General features: G+C 37.6%; 1 protein-coding gene across 6 annotated transcripts in view; it reads left to right on the plus strand.

Annotated features, from left to right (window-relative positions):
* The window catches only part of LOC127578703 (disks large-associated protein 4-like), a 435166-nt gene that overhangs the window by 205836 nt on the left and 212051 nt on the right, over window positions 1–17279 (plus strand). For all 6 annotated transcript variants that reach the window (XM_052031016.1, XM_052031018.1, XM_052031017.1 and 3 more), the window contains one exon: window positions 5515–5668. The gene's annotated coding sequence lies outside the window, so the exon portion shown is untranslated. The remainder of the gene's footprint in view (window positions 1–5514; window positions 5669–17279) is intronic.

A 17279-nucleotide genomic window follows, 5' to 3' on the forward strand; every position in this document is an offset into this window, starting at 1 on the left:
TTGAGATTTGCTCAAGTATTTCTCGAGTCTAACCAGTTAGATCCACAATGTTGACCAGAATACAACATTACTTATCCAGTCAGAACCACCTCTGACCACTGAAGCTTTGACCTCTGTAGGAATGAAAAAATGTTGCAGCTCACTTTCGGATATCTTGCCCGTTGGTGATCAAGAGAGAATGGTTGATTGTCAAAGCTTCCCTGGAGGATTGCCAGGCTTGGGTAGAGGTAAATATTGGTGGTTCATTTTCATTGCCAGGCACGGACAAACTGCCACCACCAGGAATGCCGCATTGGAGCCAACTCGACCCTGGACCTAGTTGTTGCTGGCCGTGATGAAACAGACAGACTATCCAATGAAGCTTCAACAACTGCCGCTTGCTTCTGTGGAACCCAGTCAGGAATTGTAGGATTGAAATTCCCATTTATTGGACACCACCTGAGAGCAGTTGCTGCCGTGTAGATTAGTTCAAAAGCAAAATACTACAGATGGTGAAACTCTGAAATAAAAACAGAAAATACTTGAAATACTTAGCTGCTCAGGTTGCATCCGTGGAGAGAGAAGTACACTGAACTTTTCAGGTCAATGACCTTTCATCAGAACAGATGTAGTTAGTTTGCTGGCTGTAATAGACATTAAAAACAATTTGTATCAATCCTTATATCTGTAAAAACCCAAGATGATCAAATGATTGTCTTGACAGAATTTGAATGACATACTTGGTGGTCCTTCATCCTTCTCCTCTTGGTTGCTAGTTGATAGATCTGAGTACTTGGTGGTTAGGTAATCTACCACTGTTACCTTGTGTTTTCTTCTCAGATCCGCTGCCTTTTTCCTTTACACTTTTATGGATCTTCTCAGCGCTTTTTGAAGAGGCTTCTCTATCCTGTCTGTTCTTGATGGAAAAAGTTACAGTCACAGGGCCACATGTACTGAGCGATTGTGGTTGTTATGGTTAAAAGATCAGTGGGTGAAATAAACAACAAATTGCTGGTCTCTGCACTTTAGCTGAAACTGAACTTTAAATAATATCCAACATTCTCTGTGTATTCCAGAAAACATTCTCTCTTAGTGAACGTGACTTTGTGTGTGTTTTACCAAACACAGTCCATATTAAATGCCTTTCAGGAACAGTATTTGCATCTCAGGATTTCCTCATTATCAGTGTAAGGGGTATTTGATGTTACTGGGCAGATTGACATAGACAGAGCAACTTGCATCATGTCAGAAACATCCAGCCTCGAAATGCTTCATAACAGGGCTGTTTCTCATTACCTGCATTTCGAATGTCCTCCCACAGGGAGCTTTCCTGGAAAGTCATGTCCATCACAAGACCCACTCCCTCCTCTCAGTGGAATAATGGAACCCCTTCCCTCCCCTCCTTGCCGCTATTTTACCCTTTGCAAGTGCAGAACATTTTCATGGAAATATTGATATCAAATTGTAATCCTGACAAGGAAATTGTTTTCAAGATGCTAGATATGAGGAATTCTGTAAATATAAAAGGCATTGTAATTGCTCCCTCAGTTACTGATGAAAGTACTTCACACATGACAGGGTCTAAATAAAATCAAAGTAGGCTGATATCTGCTCGTCAATGTTGCAGCTATCATTAGCTGTTTGAAAAAAATATTGATATTCTTGCTATATTCCAAGGGCAAGCATTCCATCATTAAGAAGGTCAAATACTAAGTTAAAAGGCTTTCTTGAAATGGAGCTGAGCTGTCTATTTCAAAAATCATTTTTAAGTTTCTCTCTTTGCTTGGGTTTTGACTCAAAGTGATCAGTCAAAATAGATCTGATTTACAAAGTACTTCACGTTTTCAGTCCCTTGTTTAAATTCACAAAGCATCTTGAATGCTGTTGAAATGAGACAGATTCCCAACACACTTTTTCTATTACACTGGATATAAATTCACACTTCAGCACATTATTGATGGTAAACCTAGAGGTTGAATGTCTTAAAAGTTAGGATGAGATAACTGAATGCTGCTTCTCAGGGTGTTAAAAGTCAGAACTTGTTATTTTGCAGCACTCATGTTTTCCATTACTTCCTTTTTTTTAAGAATGCACTATTAAGAGTTTTTATTAATGATGGAATTTTACTCTCCTATATTAGATAGTTGCCCTAGTTTCAGTTTGTTTTTCTGACCCTCTTTTATTTCAAAGTATCTCACTTAGCTACTCTCCTGTGATTCAAAGGCTTTTTAAAATAACCCATCTACCGCAATGCACAACACTGAGCATTCTTCAGCTACACAGCACTTCATTGATTGGGTGCCGACCCGGTACTGCTTGAGTCTTCCAATTGGACAGCAGCTGGGACAACAGCAATGAGTAGCACATTATACAACCTGTCCAGAGCCAGCAGCCTTAATCATATTGCTGTGTGGTTCTGGCTTGCCTTCGTCACACTTCTGTATTTTTTTTCTCTTTATGCTGCCTCAAGATTAATACTTCTATTCTTCTGTAATAGAATATAATTGAAATTATTTATCAAATGAATAGAATCCTGTTATATTCAATAACTTGTGCTACTTCAGGAAATCAGTTACAAGGCATCATAATTGCAAATGAATGAGATGTATCTTTACTAGCTCTGTAAGAAGAGTGGGGAGTTCTATCTGGTATCCTGGAAGAATGTTTTCTTTATTCAGCAAAACCTATCAGCAGATTACCTGGTCGTTATCACACCTCTGTTTGTGGGAGCTTGTTCACAAACTAGCTGCTGTGTTTCTAACATTAGAACAGAGACTCTTTTAAGCATAATTTATTTGTTCTAATGCACATGGAGGGATTCCGAGATGGGTGAAAGGCTTTTTTTTCTTATCTTGCTTAATTCGACAATTTGACCTATACCTTTAACAGTATGGAACAAACAAAAGTTGTGTGTGTGTGTGTGTGTTTGTAGCCAATTTCAAGTTAAATCACTTGAGAGGGAGTAAAACTAAGAGAAGCAATATTAGCAAAACAGAAGTCCATTACCACTTTCTTGATACCCTGCTCATGCATTTATACAGGCCTACATTTCTACTAGTCATAAAGTACTGCCTTTGGGAAATAGAAATGTACCAGGCAGCTACCTCAGCTTAAGAAATTCTGGATCAGGTAGGACTGTGTGTAGTGTTTAGCGTTAACGGTGCAACACACAGCTTAAAATTCATCAGATTTAACATAGGTGCAATTGGATTCCTGCTACTTTTTCAACTACACGATAGAAAAAAAGAAAATTAAGCAATTAAATTATGTTAAACTTTGATAAGTTGGTTTGTACTTTTATGACAAATATATGGGAAGTAGAATTTCTTCAGATTTTTGACATTTCAATTTTAATAATCCAATCGCAAAGGTTAGATTTTCTGAACATTAAAAAGCAAACAGTAAAAATTATAACTAGGGATTTCTCAGATGAAAGCCCCTTGCTGAATGTAATTTATATTTTACACATATGAATGTTGTTGCTATCTGAATATTAGCAGTATGATGAATTGACATTTTGCCATTTAACAGGGTATCTAACATCTTTATTAAGAAGGTTTTATGCCAAAATGCACAATTTCAAGACTGTTTCATCCGATAAGCCTTTGGTCAGCCTGGCGATATAATGGCTGTGTTTATTTCTAAGTCTCTGGAACATTCTGGCTGCTGCTTCCCATACGAGGGGAGTCCCAGGAGCATAGTTACAACAATTTGCTCACTCTTATCAAGGCTCCCTCTCGTGTTGACATTAAAATGTGCAGCTATAATGTCTTTTCACTAGCACGTCGAAAATGAGGTTATTGGATCCACTTTTTTGAGTGCTGTGATGCTTTTAGCGCTCCACACTGATATCTGCAACATGTCAGAGAATCATACAGCACAAAACAGGCCTTTCAGCACAACTGGTCCAGCTGACCAAGATTCCCATCTGAGCTCGTCCCATTTTTTCCTGCGTTTGGCCCATATCCCTCTCAACCTTTCCTATCCATGTACCTGTCTAAGTACCTTTTAAATGTTGTTAATATGTGTTAACCTGTGGGCTGAATCACAGTGCTGTTGATAGCGTTGGCATCTGCGGACCATGAAGCCATTGCTGTCATTTTGTACCTCAATGCTCCCAGTTCATGCCCTCATTTAGCCTTTCAGGGCCAAACAAAAGTTAGCAGGAGGTACAGATCCTGAACCCTGCCACCCCATCCCAATGGCACACTCCCTCCCACCTCCACCACTAATTAACATTAATTAAAGTGAGTATTAATTATTTATAGATTAATTGTTAATTGATCTCTCCTAGCTGCTGCTCCAATTCTGCAAATGTTTTTTGTGCTTTCCACAGTTGCAAATTCCACAGGTAGTTATATGGCAAGTGAGACAGGGCTTTTGCTATCTTTAAGACTTCTGCATGAGCCATCCCTTCCAGAAATGGCTGCATTAATAGTTGTTTCCCTTGGAGCATTCTATGACTGGAAATATTTAGACAACCAGAATAATTTGTGAAAATCATCTAAACAGGCTTCTTCTATTTCTGAACCAGCTCTGAAGAAGGGTCTTCAAGCTGAAAAGTTAACTCTGTTTCTCTTCCCACAGATGTGGCCTGACCTGCTGAGTATTTCCAACATCTTCTGTTTTTATTTTTGAATAAATTATTTCTCACTTGTAAAGCAATGCAGTTGATATTCAGCAGCAAGAATGGAAGCTGATCAAAAGAAAGCTATGAGTAAAAAGTCATTTCAGACAGTATTTGGGCTTGAATGAGATGTCTCATTGGGAGTCCAAACCAAACAGCAGAGGTTGAGCTGGTATCCTTTGAACAGGAAGGTTTATTGGGGAAAAGGCTTGGAGCTAAAATTTAACAGGTGGCTACAAAAATGGCAAGGTAGGCTTGATGTTCTGAATGATCCAATCCTGTTCCATTTGTTCTCTGCCCTTAAAATTACCTCTCTCAGGTCATTCACCAATGCCACCAGCTTTTTTATCTGAGACATTAACCAGTTTGAAGCAACAACAAACGAAGATATTTCAGGTCAATGCTGAAATGATTATCCCAGATTGTAATTTGAAATTTCAATAATTATATTTTGAAATACTTAACACTGTAAAGCTGCAAAATATTAATTCAAAGCCTTGTTTTTGAATCATCTAGAAAATCTATTCTTAAGGTAATTTTAACAAAGAAATTTAAATCAGTCATAGAAACAGAAAATTTTGGAAATTTTCAGCAGATCAGGCAGCATCTGTGGAGAGAGAAAAACAAAGTCACTGATCTTTCATGAGAACCTTTCTGATGAAAGGTTATTGACCTGAAGCATAAACTCAGTTTTCATCGCCACAGGTCCAGCAATTTTTGGTTGTTAATGCAGATTTCCAACATTTGCAGCTTTTCCCTTTTATCAATTTAAATCAGTCCTCTGATTTTTTGGTCCTTGAAATTGGAATGGGTTAAGAATTAAGAAAGTATTGGCTTTAAAAATTAAAGTGCTAATGTTGTTACCATGAGGTCAAATATATGTTTTTGTTTGCTCATTTATTTTGCAGTTCTTTGGCCTCATTTGGCATCAAGTGCCTCTTCTGCCAACCTGTTCACTTAGAGGTGCTGTTGGAAGTACTACAACTCTGCATTGAAGACTTCTGACAGTGTAACACAAGGTAGCCATCAGAAGGACTTGCGACCAGCATTGTATCTAGCCAGGTAAGTGCGAATGAGCAGTCAGCCAGAAATGTCTTTCTAAAGAAAACTTATGCTCCCCCAGGCAGGAAATTGTCAGAAGCAACACACGGATGTGAACAGGTGATGATCAGCAAAATGAACCATGTAGTTTAGAACTGGTCCAGTGAGCTCGAAATGCTTCTGACTTGAGGAATGATATACATGTAATGAGATGTGACAAGACTGAAAGTGACTTAGTCTTTTAAAGCTCCTGGTACTCTCCCATATAAAACCTATATGGAGCCACAGAAAATCTTACATTTTATGTCTGTAATACTGTCTGTGATAGTTTTAAATAAAGCCTATTTTCGTAAGCACTCCCAAGTGTAAGTGAGTGTAATATTTCTGGGTGCACTCATTGAGCAGTCTGCTCCACTTGTGAGTTGGTTACTAATGTGATCTGTCTATGGTCTGCAATGGACAATGTATAAGAACTTGCTTTGTTTATGGCTCTGATCAGAATATCATTTCAAAAACTTACTTATTTTAGTGAAGATCATCAGTGGAAAAACAAAACTTGAGCAGACTTTCTTTGTGAAATTAAGTCAATTCAATGGAAAACGTGTAAACAAATAGAGTTTGTTGTTCAGCAATTACTGGAAGTCGTGGAAATAGTATGGTTTTTAGTATTAAGTTGTTAAGTGGTTAAGTGCCTGGGAAGGTTCTAAATATTGGATCTATTCAGGGAAATATCTCGTTCTGGCTAGTTTAGTTTCCAGTGAATGCTCTCTTAGTGTGGCATAAGGCTGAGAGTAGTATGGAGACTGCAGATGCTGGAATCTGTAGCATAAAACAAACTGCTGGAGTAACTCAGCAGTCAAGCAGCATCTGTGGAGGCAAAGCGATGGTCAACATTGCATCAGGACTGAGAGTGTAGAGGGAAGATGCCCTGCATAAAGAGGTGAGGGGGAGGGGTGAGACAGGGGCTGGTGGATGATAGGTGGAACCGAGTGAGATGGGAGGTGATGGGCAGTTGGAGCCAAGTGGGCAAGGGGGAATTTTGAGGCAGAGGTTGGTGCATGATAGGTGGAAACAAGTAAGGAAAAATGTTGGGCAGATGGGGGGGGGGGGGGGGGGGGAGGGAAGGGGAAAGGTAGAGGCGGAGGCTGGAAGGTGATAAGTGGAACCAGATAAGGCAGAGATGATGGGAAGATGGAGCCGGTGGGGAAGAGGACAGTAAAAGTCGGCCAAGGGAGATGAAGCCCAGGTGGACAGGTATGTGGGTGTTGAGCAGATGGGACCAGGTCTATCTAATGGGATGGAGGGAGGAATGGAAAAGGTGAACAAAGCACAGTGCCTAATAGTTGGAGGAGTTTTCATCTCCTGGGAAGTAATTGAAAGGGGCAGATTGGCTACTGAGTGTAGAAGTGGCCTGATTTTCATTCTGTAGATTTCAGCTGATCAATTCCAATTAAATAATGACCAGGTATTAGAAACAAACAAGCGGGCCGATGCTGTGTATTCATGGCCCATGAGTCTAGTATCATCGTGAGACCAAAAGTTCAACCACCGCAAAGATCATGTCTGAAGGCCCAAGCTGATTTTGCAACAGAGTGAGGCTTATTTCTCTGGGTCAGATCCTGGTTCCAGATTTATTCCTCAAGATCATGTATGCTTTACATGGATGTGTCAGCTGCCTCTATCACTGTTTGTCATCAGAAAATAGTTCTGTATGAACAATAGAGCACAATATTGAGGTTTGTTACCTTGGTCACGAAATTTTTACAAATGGGAAAACTCATTTTCATGAATATCAACAAAAAAACTGCAGATGCTGGAAAACTGAAATAAAAACAGGGAATGCTGGGAATACTCTGCAGGTCAAGGAGCATTTGAGTAAAGAGAAACAGAGTTAATGTTTTGGGTTGAAAAACCTTTGTTTTTCCAAAGCTGCTGCATAACCTGCTGAGTGTTTCCAGCATTTTCTGTTTTTGCAACTCATTTTCACACAACACAGAAGAAATTCAATACCAACTTTAGGAATTACCTAGGAAATCCAAAAGATACTGGCGAACCTTTAAACCCACCTCCACATCAGGCTTGGTTTTATTTCACACAGTAGCTGGGAGAACTCGCATGAGGTGGCCTCATGGAGAATGCCACATGCCACGTAGCTTGACTGCTTTCAGAAGCCGTGCCTGTGATGTTACATTGTTGCTTTCATGTTGACATGCTCATGACGCGTATGTACAGGAAAATCGCCACCATAAATTGGGAACGTTCAGGCAATTAGATCACTTTGTTAGCTGTGTGGATCATCCATTAATTAAACCTCCTGCTGAAAGCTGCAAATTTTTACTGAAATTGTAATTTTTTTTTCTCTTTTTACCTGCCAGCTGGCCTCATTGTCATGTCAACTCCTGCGGATAATTTATATCAGCTTTTACATTACATAAGCTTTCTTTCTGACACACTTTAGAGTTTCATCCACTTGAAATGTATCATATTAATTCTTTTCACGGAATCAAGCCACAGCTATCCAGATATCCTTCAATTTCTGAATTGAATTGAATATACCCTTCAATTTCTGAATGTCAGTGCTGCAGTAATATGAAAATAAACAGAGAGGTCAAGTTGAATAGAAGGGTACATCTTTTTGCACATCAGTATTGTTTTAGTTGACAATAAATTGTAGGTAAGATTATTGAGATAAATTAATTTTTATTCTGTGTTATTTTATGTTTTACATGCACTAGGTAGCAACCACTTGCAAATTTTGTCCTATTGAAACCATTCAGTGCATGTATCAGAAATTGAACTTCTATTTCATTGGTTTTTTTGCCATTAATAATACCAAAGGCAAATCATTAATAAAAGCAGAAAATGCTGGAAACATTCAGCAGGTTAGGCAACGTCCGTGGAATGAGAAACAGAAATTAACATTTCAGGTTGAAGGCCCTTCATCAGAACTGGGAAGTAGTGAAAACAAATTAGTTTTAAATTGCAGGGAGGGTGGAAAGAGATGAAAAGTACGAAGAGAAATCCTACAGCTCTGACCTGCATTTCACAGCTTTTGCATGTTCTTTTGCTTGTTTTGCCTCTCTAACCACCATCATTAATCTATCAATAAGATAGTTTTGTCAGCAGCATTTCATCACAACACCCTTTCAGGCTCACCCTTTCAGATATTTGCTTTGTCTTATCCATCGCTTCCTCATCCTCTCTGCTACTTAAAACTAGTTTACTCCCTTCTCCAGTTCTGACAAAGGAGCTTTGACCTGAAACATTCACTGTTTCTCTTTGCCACAGATTCTGCCAAACCTGCTGAGTGTGTCCAGCATTTTCTGTTTTCATTTCAGATTTCCATCATCTGCAGCTTTTTGATTGTCATGGGTAAATCATTTTTTATGCACACTTTTAATTTTAAGAGGTAAATCTTGACTTTTTCTCAGACTAAAACAAGACTGGAGAGATGAACCAAAATAGTGATCAACCTTCTTTGAGGTTTGTGGAGAATGAATCTGGAGCCACTGATGGCATTGACAATGTCAGATTGCTACATGCAAGACAGTAACATTCCATATTAACAGAATGAATGTATCAAGATGAGTTCTTATACAATTCCAACCTGTGTCCGCTTCCAGTCTTTGAAGCGTAGAAAAGATTACTGTGCATATGTGCCATCATCAATATTCACTGTCATGTACATAATTGATAAGGTTTCTGGACTTACTTTCGTGCATTCCTGCTGAACATTATAATTTATTGAGGTCTTTAGATCATCGTCAAACTAAGTGGAGAAGCATCATAGAAATACCATCAGCCTTAGCCCCATTGCACCATATGAGAGTGAACTAAACATGTATCTGACGTTCCCACTATTCTTTTGCCTTATTCTGATATAATAAGGTTATCCACAGATTATACACAGAAGTTATTTTGGTTCTGTGGGAAAGGGCTGTGTTTGTGAAACAATAACCCAAAGGCTTGGAGATGTGGTTGAAAATCAAAAAAAGAACAGATATTGAAAATCCTAAATTAAAAACACAAAATGCTGGAAAAGCACAGCAAGTTGGGCAGTATCTATGGGAAGAGAAGTAGTATTTTCTGTTGAGACCACAGATCCTTTGTCAGATGCTGCCTGACCTGCATTTTCTTTTTTTATACCTAGTGATGTAAGTTCAAACTTTACTACAAGAGGTGATGATGTCAATTCTGATAATTAAATAATTTTTAAAGAAAGGTTAGTTTCAGTGAGGTTACCAAAATGTTCTTAAAATCCCATTATTTCCCTTTATTTCTCTATGGATAGCATGCAAAACAAAGATTTTCACTGTACTCAGTACGTGTGACCATAATAAACCAATAATAAACCAATTTATGGAAGGAAATGTGACATCTCTACATGATCTGGTGTGTGTGTGTGAACATGGGTCCACTGCTTGGTGGTTTCGTATTCACTGTCCTCTGAAGTGGTCTGACAAAATATTCTGTTGTGCCAAGATGTAACAAGAATAAAACCAGACTGGTCACCTGACACTGACAGGGTCATTGAGTTATACAACACGGAAACAGGCCCTTCGGCCTAACTGGTCCATACCAACCAAGGTGCCCCATCCAAGCTAGTTCCATTTGCCAGCGTTTGGCCCGTAACCTTCTAAACCTTTCTAATCCATGTACCTGTCCAACTGTCTTTTAAAAGTTCTTATTGTACCTGCCTCAACCCACTTCCTCTGGCAGCTCATTCCACATAGATACCACCCTTTGTATAAAAAATTTTCCCTCAAGTTCCCTTTAAATCTTTCCCCTCTCACCTTAAACCTATGCCTTCTAGTTATTGATTCCCCAACCTTGGGAAAAATACTGAGTGCATTCACCCTATCTATGCCCCTCGTGGTTTTATACACCTCCATAAGATCACCTCTTAGTCTCCTATACTCCAAGGAATAAAGTCCTAGCTTGTCCAACCTCTCCCTATAACTCAGGTCCTCAAGTCCTGGCAGCATCCTCGTAAATCTTTTCTGCTCTCTTGTGAGTCGCCATCATGGCTGGCTGAAAGTCCTGGGCTCCCTCCCCAGTCAAATTCGCCACATGGACTGCAGTGGTTTAAGGAGATGGCTCATCGCTGCCATCTGAAGGGCAGTCAGGGCTGGAGACTAACAGCTGGACTTGCCAGTAACACTCATGTCCAGCAAATGAACAAAAAGGGACAAAAATCATAACTTCACCACCTAATGCTGCTGTGCTTTATTAAAGAGTTCGTGGTAATATGTGAACCCTGCACCTATTCCTAAGGAAATATTTTATTAACTGTAGCGGGATTCTCATTTCCTGTTGAGTCATATAATCTTACATTCTGCTTTACTGCCATGGAAATAAGAATGAAAATGATTACAATGAAATATATTTTGCAATTAACATTTCTGCTAGCAGTCCTTATCCATAAATCTGCAAAAGAAAATGACCTTTTCTATTCTTTATAATAATTGTTACATTTCAACATGTTTTCATTACATTTTTACACCAGAGGAGGGTAGTTGGATATAAAAATTAAATACAACATTTGTATTTCACGTAGACACTTTTCTACTTTTAATCAATCTGATCTGATTGATGAGGATTTTGCCACAGAACATGTTCTTTTAAATTTTAAATATTACTGAGTGCATAAAACATGAGGCAGATCAGTGAGGCAGGTGCACAGGGGTGTTATGAAATAAAGGGATCCTTCCAATATATCCACTCTTGGATAAACATTTGATGTCTCTTGATGGACAAACCTCAAATTATATTCTGTTTGAGCAACAGTTAGCACCTGATTCTAAGACTGTAATCACTGATAATACAGATTCAGAGTAGGAGAAGGTCATTTGGCCATTGAGCCTGTTCCCCAACAATGTCTTCAAATTGATATATTGCTAGAGATGTTCACATTTCTAATGTTATATTAGCATGCACAAAAAAAGTCATTGAGATCCCTATTTTGATTACCTTCTGAGGATCCAGTGTATTTTAGGGTAGCCCAGTCCCTAACAGAATCAGCAGGATGTGGGCAAGTAGTAAGCTTATGAACTCTGAACCTTATAGAATTCCTTCAGATTTCCTGCACAAAATTTGAAGATAGAAATTACTCCCTTTGTAATGGTAATGCAGAAACACAGGACAAAGAGGTAAACAACCTCTTAAAATTGCTGTTTCTCCTATTACAGATGGTTTGGAATACTGCACTGTATCCATTTACCACATTCAATGCATTTCGGAATTCAGTTCCATTTTAATGACTGCACCTTATCTCAACGTGATTTAGAGTGCAAAACAATCTAAAAGTACATTTTGGCAAAGGTACAAATGAGTAATGCAGGGCCAAGGACCAGAGGAATTAAATCAAAGATGTTTTTCTTACTTCAATGTATTTATCTCAGACCAATTTGAAACAAGTTTCAGTGGTAAAAGTCTGCACTACATTGAGGTGATGCTTTAGTGTACTTTAAATGAAGAAAACAGCAAAATTATAAATTGAAAATCAATAAACTGCATTTGAAAATAAAAATAGAAAATGCTGGGAATACTCAGCCAACATTAACTCTTTCTCTCTCAGCAGATGCTGCCTGACCTGCTGAGTATCCCCAGCATTTTCTGTTTTTATTGTAACAAAATCATAAATATTGCTTGTGTTATTTAAGAGCCTAGTGATGAGGCAAACTGAAACACAGTGTACTGTTATGCATTGCAAAATAATGAGCAAGAAAAGCTTACAACTAGTGTCACTGCAGCCTTTCATAATCAGAATTCAAAAGATCTGTTGGAATTGTTTTCTGGGCGGAGATAAGTTGATAAAGCTGTTAACTGCTCTGGCATTTCCAGTGTTTTACTGCAGTCATTTGTGACTTCACTAAAACAAACAGCATCGAAACCCCAGGCAACAAAAACTCACACTTACTCTGCGTCAAAGTGCATTTTGCATCAGAGAACACATTTTTAAAATAATTTTTGATAATAAACAAAGATAGGAGCTTGCTGAGGTGGAAAAGGACATTTATAGTCATGTTATGTGTTTAATGGTATGGTTTTCATTACTGAAGCAGTGTGCTTAGATAAGGAGACATAATTATTGCCTTAGTGATGACATAAATCTGAAATTATAAGGTTCATATGCATCTAGATCTGATCATACTAAATTGTATGTGTCTCAAATATTTCTGAATAAATGTCATATGTTTTAGCATTCTGTGTTTTTGGTCTCTGATCTTTGGTTTATTATATGAGAGAGAATATTGTATATTTATAGCATAATTAGTTTGCTTCATACCCACATGAATAGGACTAGCTAATAAAGCATCCTTTTAACTGTTTCATTGGGACTGTGCAGAGCAAAAGAACCAACTAACACAGTGAAGATCTTGATCCTGCAATTTTTTTATTGTTAATTATTACCATAGCTTAAATTTCAATTCCTCGTCCGATGTGTATGTAAAATCAGAAGTGTAGTGACATGAGGTAGAACATTCACTTCATATTTTTTGACATGTGGAGCTTTAGGAAGCTGAAAGTCTGCTGGAGCCCTGTCATGTGCATGTTTGCAGCCTCTCTGTTTCAATTAATGTGACTGAAGCAAAATATAGACACCCTCCCAGCCATACACATAGGGAAATTTTGTGAAACTCCACTGCTTACATAGAACCTTGCTAGGTTGCAATGCAGATTATTGTATCAGTCTTATACTGTTCAAGTCTTTTCTCCAACTTGCACTGCTGAGGTGGGGGAGATTGGCTGGGCAGCAAAAGTCAAAGTTAAATTTGCCCAATTAACTTTGTTAACTAAGTTAAATTAACTAAGTTAAATTTAGCTGGGAGTATTTTCTTTGGAAATCCATTTTTGAAGAAGACCTGTTTTTCTCTTTGTTGTTTCCATTTGCTTTTTCATCTTGTTTATCTCAGTTTGTTCTTACTCCATCCAAGTGTATTATTGACAAAAGGCAAGTATGCAGGAACAGCAAGCAATTAAGAAGTTCAATAGAAAGTTTTTTTTATCGCTTTGGGAATTGAATACAAATGTAGAGAGGTTATGCTTCAGTTATGTAAGGCATTGCTGACACCACATCTGGAGTGCAGTGTATAACACTGGTCTCATTCGAGGAAGGACGTAAGTAAGTTGGAAGCAGTTGAGAGAAGATTTATGAGACTCATTCCCGGAACGTGCATGTTGTCTTTTGAGGAAGCATTGGATACCCTAGGCTGTACGAGAGGGGACTTGAACAAAACATATGATCCTGAGGGATCTTGACAGGGTGGATGTGAAGATGATATTTCCTCTTTTGGGAAGAATCTAGAACTATGGGTCACTGTTTAAAAATAAAGAGTCATACATTTGAACAGGGTAAAGACCATATTCTTTTCTCTCAGAAGATTGTGAGTCTTTGGATCTCTCTTCCTCAAAGGGCAGCAGAAGCAGGCTGTTTGAATAATTTACAGGTATAGGCGGACAGATTTGTGATAAGCAAAAGAGTGAAAGGTTACCTTTAGTAGTTTGGAAAGCAGAGTTGGCAATGATCTTATTGACTAGCAGAGAATTCTCAAGGAGCTGAATGCCCTCCTCCTGCTCTTAATTGTCATGTTCATATGTTCACTTTCACTGTTTAACTTTTTATTAGATTCCAGTCTTTTGGTTTTCCTCTTCAGAAGAATGTTTTTTCCTATTATTCCAACATTTTTATTAGAAGCAGATTTGTAAAATTACTGATGAACAGTTTCCCACATTCATATTCTTAATTGGACTTTTTCAACTCTGAAAATATGTCTCAGTTGGAATCATTTCTAATATTCAAATATTGCAAAATGGATTTAAGTAAAGGAATACAATAAATTAGAAAGTGATGTACAATAAATAAGACGTAAGATTTGAAAATGTTAAATTAGCATTCTATAAGGCTTACAACTTCAGCTGATAAGTTGCAAATTAAGTTTATACAGTATGAGATGTTTAATTTTAGTAGGAAGAATAAAGACAGTATTTACTCCTTGGAAGGTAAGAAATTGTGTTAAAGAATAAAGAGATCTCAAATATTGGATTGTAAATCAATAAATATCGGAACACAGGTTGTTCAGACCTTAAAGAATGCATGGAAAGCACTGAAGTTCATTTTTATAAGTATGGAGTGAAATGGCAAAGGTGATTTTGAATTTGTTTGGAACTTTGGTTAGACTACATTTTGAGGGTGTGTGCACACTTATGGCCTCCACGTTATGAAAAAATACTGAAGTGCGAGAGAATATTGCAGAAAAATTATGTGTCGGTATTCCTAGAATTCTCTGAAAAGAAAATTGAGGAGAGTTGCAGATATCTTCAAAATGATGGAGGTAACGGGTTAGATATAGAGGAACAGTTCCACTTGTAATAACGTAGGGGCATATCTCGGCATTGTCAAGCAAACTGATGTGTTTAGCAAATGGGAACAAATTGCGCCACAAACTCAGAACCAATGTAAGGACTCCTATTGCTTTACAAGTTGTCTATTGCGTCTGTAGAATAAACTTCTGAAACCATGGTCGTGGATAGATCTTAAACTGTGGAATTGGATTGGCATTAGTAACTCTACTTCATTTAAAATAACAATTTCTCTGTGATACAGCAGTTTATCATCTAAATGTACTTTTATAAGATTTGATTTGTATTTTTTAAGCTTAAGAAAGATTTGAAGTGAAAAAGATGAAATGTGGACATTTAAAAATTGTAGCTAATGGTGTAAAGTAGAAAACAAAGCAAACTCCAAGAAAAGAACAAAAGATAATAACTAAATAATCCATTCCTGGTGATTTTGACCTGAAGATAAATATTAGTCATCAAATTTACATGAAAACAAAATACTTTAAATGGTGAAGATACTCAATAGACCAGGCAGAATCCGTGGAGACAGAAACAGGGTTAATATTTCAGGTCAATGATCTTTCATGAGAACGTAAATGAGGAAAGATCACTGTTGTTTATATAGATTTATAGCATCCTGGATTTTGTTTTTATATCATTCCAAATGCAGTTTATTTTAACAACTGTGATGGTGGAAGGGCAGGGTTCAAGTAACTCATATTCACCACAAATAAATGATTGGATGCGGGAGACTGCAGGTACATTGCATTAAACTTCCTGGTCGTGGTAAAACTTTGAAAAGTATTTGACTGTTAAATGTGTCAGAGTGGATTTGGTTTTACGTTACTGCAGGACATGGACTGCCTCCACATTAAAGATGAAGTGCAGATGGATGTTTATGCCATTTATAGCTTGTCCTGTAAGGAAGATGACTTGGGGAACATAATGTACCATAAAGCAGGAGCTGAGCTGGAGCAAAGCAGATTATTAACAGCTTGTTTTTTTTGACCCTTCACCATTTAATGTCGCAGTTGTTTACTGAATGCCATCTTTGACTCTTACATCAGACTGTGACAGTTCTGATTTTGATGACTAATTGCTTACACAGTGCTGATTACTGGTAAGCAATTCTGGTAAGTACTGGTAAACACTATTTTAAAAATATCTGAAACAATTAGATATTTTAAAATGACCAGTGTAATGTCCTTAAATGAAAATTATAAATAGTCATGACCATCTGGTCACAGTATGATTTATCTTTTTTTCGCAGTAGAATCCATATGGTCTTTGGAAAGCAAGCTTACAATATTGTTTCCTGGGGCTAAAATGATCCAAATCTCAAAGAGGAATTTAAATGAAGGTGTTGTCATGTCACTCACATAATATTTGGCACATTTGATTCAAAATCCATATTCCAATGGTTTTCTGATCTCAGGATATAAATGGCTTCTGATTAAAATTGCAGCTTTTTAATAACTAAGACAGATTTTGCCAATTTAACTCATGTTTGAAAGTGCCATTTTTTCCATGTGTCTTAATCTTTTCAGAATTGCAGAGTTCATCTTTCATATTTTTGTGCAATTGCAATCCTATGACTGTAATCAGTTTCTACTACCCATCTCTCTCTTGTAGTTCTATTACTCAACAACCTCACAAGAAATTTCATAGCAAGCATAATGTATTGCTGAAGTAATGGATTAGATGGTTAACTTTTTGGACATATTGCTTATCTAGGCAGCCAGAAGCAGAAATAATATGCCATCCCTTTCATGTAATATCCTTACTTCAATAAAGTGGAAAAATTAGTATTTTTTGTTTGTGGTCACTGTATCTTTCAAAAAAATATTTTGACTGATGTGCTGAGCTAAAATCTGTTGGATAAAATCTCATTGCTGCTTGCAACTTCTCTACAGAGGATGAGATTCATTCTCCTTAACTGGTTCCATCAGGACAAACCAGTCATGGGGAACAAAACTGTCTTGCAAATTTAAGCGGCCAGTTTCTTTGAATTTCAGTGGCTACTTTCAAACCCAGCTCATTGCTGCTTGATTCCAAATCTCCAGGACAACGCATTTATTTTCAACAAAAAGCAATTTAAGAAATGTATCTTCCTGAATTGCCTCAGAGTAGATTAGGATTCATTTTCACAGACTGAATGGATGCTCACTTCTATATTAAAGTGAATCATATGTGTCTTGTCACTGTGATAAGATGTTCACTTGCTTCAAGCTCTTAATCATCAAGAGATTGACTTCCATAGAACTGGGTATTCATCATGCATATGCTGTGG

Source organism: Pristis pectinata, chromosome 16 (assembly GCF_009764475.1).
Source record: "Pristis pectinata isolate sPriPec2 chromosome 16, sPriPec2.1.pri, whole genome shotgun sequence".
In the NCBI taxonomy this organism is placed as follows: Eukaryota; Metazoa; Chordata; class Chondrichthyes; order Rhinopristiformes; family Pristidae; genus Pristis; species Pristis pectinata.